This window comes from Schistocerca americana, unplaced genomic scaffold (assembly GCF_021461395.2).
Source record: "Schistocerca americana isolate TAMUIC-IGC-003095 unplaced genomic scaffold, iqSchAmer2.1 HiC_scaffold_158, whole genome shotgun sequence".
NCBI lineage: Eukaryota > Metazoa > Arthropoda > Insecta > Orthoptera > Acrididae > Schistocerca > Schistocerca americana.
In genome coordinates this window covers 282,673-287,500 of record NW_025725666.1, presented here as the reverse complement: position 1 = coordinate 287,500, position 4,828 = coordinate 282,673, and the positions used below count along the sequence as shown (strand labels likewise).

The following is a 4,828-nucleotide window of genomic DNA, read 5'->3' as shown; positions in this document are numbered from 1 at the left end:
ACCTTTCGGCCTAGGAAGACACGCTGATTCCTTCAGTGTAGCGCGCGTGCGGCCCAGAACATCTAAGGGCATCACAGACCTGTTATTGCTCAATCTCGTGCGGCTAGAAGCCGCCTGTCCCTCTAAGAAGAAAAGTAATCGCTGACAGCACGAAGGATGTCACGCGACTAGTTAGCAGGCTAGAGTCTCGTTCGTTATCGGAATTAACCAGACAAATCGCTCCACCAACTAAGAACGGCCATGCACCACCACCCACCGAATCAAGAAAGAGCTATCAATCTGTCAATCCTTCCGGTGTCCGGGCCTGGTGAGGTTTCCCGTGTTGAGTCAAATTAAGCCGCAGGCTCCACTCCTGGTGGTGCCCTTCCGTCAATTCCTTTAAGTTTCAGCTTTGCAACCATACTTCCCCCGGAACCCAAAAGCTTTGGTTTCCCGGAGGCTGCCCGCCGAGTCATCGGAGGAACTGCGGCGGATCGCTGGCTGGCATCGTTTATGGTTAGAACTAGGGCGGTATCTGATCGCCTTCGAACCTCTAACTTTCGTTCTTGATTAATGAAAACATACTTGGCAAATGCTTTCGCTTCTGTTCGTCTTGCGACGATCCAAGAATTTCACCTCTAACGTCGCAATACGAATGCCCCCGCCTGTCCCTATTAATCATTACCTCGGGTTCCGAAAACCAACAAAATAGAACCGAGGTCCTATTCCATTATTCCATGCACACAGTATTCAGGCGGGCTTGCCTGCTTTAAGCACTCTAATTTGTTCAAAGTAAACGTGCCGGCCCACCGAGACACTCACTCAAGAGCACCCTGGTAGGATTGCAACGGGGTCCGCCTCGGGACGCACGAGCACGCACGAGGCGCGTCGCACGCCTTCAGCTCGCCCCACCGGCAGGACGTCCCACGATACATGCCAGTTAAACACCGACGGGCGGTGAACCAACAGCGTGGGACACAAATCCAACTACGAGCTTTTTAACCGCAACAACTTTAATATACGCTATTGGAGCTGGAATTACCGCGGCTGCTGGCACCAGACTTGCCCTCCAATAGATACTCGTTAAAGGATTTAAAGTGTACTCATTCCGATTACGGGGCCTCGGATGAGTCCCGTATCGTTATTTTTCGTCACTACCTCCCCGTGCCGGGAGTGGGTAATTTGCGCGCCTGCTGCCTTCCTTGGATGTGGTAGCCGTTTCTCAGGCTCCCTCTCCGGAATCGAACCCTGATTCCCCGTTACCCGTTACAACCATGGTAGGCGCAGAACCTACCATCGACAGTTGATAAGGCAGACATTTGAAAGATGCGTCGCCGGTACGAGGACCGTGCGATCAGCCCAAAGTTATTCAGAGTCACCAAGGCAAACGGACCGGACGAGCCGACCGATTGGTTTTGATCTAATAAAAGCGTCCCTTCCATCTCTGGTCGGGACTCTGTTTGCATGTATTAGCTCTAGAATTACCACAGTTATCCAAGTAACGTGGGTACGATCTAAGGAACCATAACTGATTTAATGAGCCATTCGCGGTTTCACCTTAATGCGGCTTGTACTGAGACATGCATGGCTTAATCTTTGAGACAAGCATATGACTACTGGCAGGATCAACCAGGGAGCTGCGTCAACTAGAGCTGAGCAGCCGGCCGCCCGGGAGTGTGTCCCGGGGGCCCGCGCGAACACGCAAGCGTCCGCTCAATTATTCTGCAAACAGGAGGAGGCTGAGCTCCCCTGCACAATACACCTCGAAACCCTCTCAGGTCCCGGCGGCGCGCAGCGCCGTCCTAAGTACTTGGTCGGGTTCGAGAGAGGCGCAATCGCCCGGAGTTTGGCGAGTAGACGCTTTAGGTGCGACCACCCGTGCTCCCAACTGAGCTTGCCGCTGCCGACAGAGGCCCGGGAGCGTGCTGTCGTGGCATTGCCGGCGGGAGACAACACGCGCCACCTACGGTGGCCGGCAGCTCCAACGCCAGCGCCACAGAAGGACAAAAGCCCCACTTGGGTGCCGAAGCGAACTCTCCCAGCACAGCGCACGCGCCAACACGTCCGCACAGCTGCGATACAAACCACCTGCGAGAACCGCAGAGGCGACCGAGCAGCAGACGGCGTCGCGGCGCCGAGCGCCGGGCGGCGGCGCATCCTCAGCGCACACAGTCCTCAATCGGACCAGCACACTGCAGATGTCCACCGCGCTTCGCACCGGGCCCGCGAGGACCTACTTTGGCCGCACGGCGCCGCGTGCAGGGTGCGCCGGCGCGCAGCTGCGCCGCCTGCCGCCTCCGTCGGCCGGCGCGCCTGCCACTGGCCGCCCCCACCAGCCGGCTGTAGCGCGTGCGCCCACGCACCGCGCGGCCAGCACGCCGGGAGGCCCCCCCTCACCGGCCGGGGACGGTCCCACCCAGCCACCGCCGCGTATCGCTTCACACCCACATGCCATTCACGTTCGTGGGCATGGTGGGTATCGCTGAAACAACCGGTTGGTAGCTCAACCGATCGTCGCCATCACTGATTCACCTCTAGCGAGAACAACCGCACCACAACGGTTTACCAGTTGTTCATTTGCGTAACGTCACCAGCAAACGTAGACGTCCATCGCCATTTGCAAATTCAACGATTGTTGCATGCCTGTGTCAGGTGTCACGACACACTATGTCTGCCCACATACACGCAACAACATGTGCACGCTTCGCGAACACGTGGAAGGTGGCCCCCGTACGTATGCGATGTCCATTGCGCGAACGACTGTCAACCGGCCTCTGTCGCATGTCGCAGATGTGGAACGCAGTGCACCATGCTATCACGGTGTGTGAGAAGAGACGACTACGTCTGACAACACGCGCCACTACATCAACAGACGGCTCATGCTGATCGCCATCCACGGCATACCATACTGCAATCCAGCTCTTATAGGGAGACGACACGTAGCTGAGTGCACAATATTTGGACCGTATGGTTCGCCGTTGTTGGCGCAGTCGTGGTACGGTCACACATGTACCACGATGTATCATTCAGTACATGAGGACCAATGTGCAGTACAGTGTGTGATTTGGACGTACAACATCAGCGGACAGTTGACACAAGCCGTACCACAACGTAGGCTGTGCTTCGCCATGCGAATGCCAATGAACAACTGCGAAGGGCATTGAGCATGTACGTCCTGCTGCCATCCGCATTACAGTGTATAGCTGCAAGGTGTTTAACATGAAGCGATACTCTGGGGACCGGGCAGTGCGAGTAGCAAACTATATTGCGGGGGTTGCAGTTAGGCAACACTACACTAATTTAACGCGTCGTATGACAATTACAGAGCAGGTTAAGGCCCAACGTGTGTTGGGTTAAGGCCCAACGTGTGTTGGGTTAAGGCCCAACGTGTGTTGGGTTAAGGCCCAACGTGTGTTGGGTTAAGGCCCAACGTGTGTTGGGTTAAGGCCCAACGTGTGTTGGGTTAAGGCCCAACGTGTGTTGGGTTAAGGCCCAACGTGTGTTGGGTTAAGGCCCAACGTGTGTTGGGTTAAGGCCCAACGTGTGTTGGGTTAAGGCCCAACGTGTGTTGGGTTAAGGCCCAACGTGTGTTGGGTTAAGGCCCAACGTGTGTTGGGTTCAGGCCCAACGTGTGTTGGGTTCAGGCCCAACGTGTGTTGGGTTCAGGCCCAACGTGTGTTGGGTTCAGGCCCAACGTGTGTTGGGTTCAGGCCCAACGTGTGTTGGGTTCAGGCCCAACGTGTGTTGGGTTCAGGCCCAACGTGTGTTGGGTTCAGGCCCAACGTGTGTTGGGTTAAGGCGCAACGTGTGTTGGGTTAAGGCGCAACGTGTGTTGGGTTAAGGCGCAACGTGTGTTGGGTTAAGGCGCAACGTGTGTTGGGTTAAGGCGCAACGTGTGTTGGGTTAAGGCGCAACGTGTGTTGGGTTAAGGCGCAACGTGTGTTGGGTTAAGGCGCAACGTGTGTTGGGTTAAGGCGCAACGTGTGTTGGGTTAAGGCGCAACGTGTGTTGGGTTAAGGCGCAACATGGGTTGGGTTAAGGCGCAACATGGGTTGGGTTAAGGTACAATATGGGTTGGGTTAAGGTACAATATGGGTTAGGTTAAGGTACAATATGGGTTAGGTTAAGGCGCAACGTGGGTTAGGTTAAGGCGCAACGTGGGTTAGGTTAAGGCGCAACGTGGGTTAGGTTAAGGCGCAACGTGGGTTAGGTTAAGGCGCAACGTGGGTTAGGTTAAGGCGCAACGTGGGTTAGGTTAAGGCGCAACGTGGGTTAGGTTAAGGCGCAACGTGGGTTAGGTTAAGGCGCAACGTGGGTTAGGTTAAGGCGCAACGTGGGTTAGGTTAAGGCGCAATATAGGTTACGTTAAGGCGCAATATAGGTTAGGTTAAGGCGCAATATAGGTTAGGTTAAGGCGCAATATAGGTTAGGTTAAGGCGCAACGTGGGTTAGGTTAAGGCGCAATATAGGTTAGGTTAAGGCGCAATATAGGTTAGGTTAAGGCGCAATATAGGTTAGGTTAAGGCGCAATATAGGTTAGGTTAAGGCGCAATATGGGTTAGGTTAAGGCGCAATATGGGTTAGGTTAAGGCGCAATATGGGTTAGGTTAAGGCGCAATATGGGTTAGGTTAAGGCACAATATGGGTTAGGTTAAGGCACAATATGGGTTAGGTTAAGGCACAATATGGGTTAGGTTAAGGCACAATATGGGTTAGGTTAAGGCACAATATGGGTTAGGTTTAGGCACAATATGGGTTAGGTTAAGGCACAATATGGGTTAGGTTAAGGCACAATATGGGTTAGGTTAAGGCACAATATGGGTTAGGTTAAGGCACAATATGGGTTAGG

The 4,828-nt window shown here is 54.3% G+C and overlaps 1 non-coding gene across 1 annotated transcript in view; it reads right to left on the bottom strand.

Annotated features, from left to right (window-relative positions):
* Positions 1-1,615, bottom strand: part of LOC124570075 — a 1,910-nt gene extending 295 nt beyond the window's left edge. Inside the window, exon 1 of the ribosomal RNA XR_006971468.1 lies at positions 1-1,615. This exon is cut by the window's left edge and continues 295 nt beyond it. This is a non-coding gene — a ribosomal RNA (small subunit ribosomal RNA).
* Positions 1,616-4,828: the final 3,213 nt, after the last annotated feature.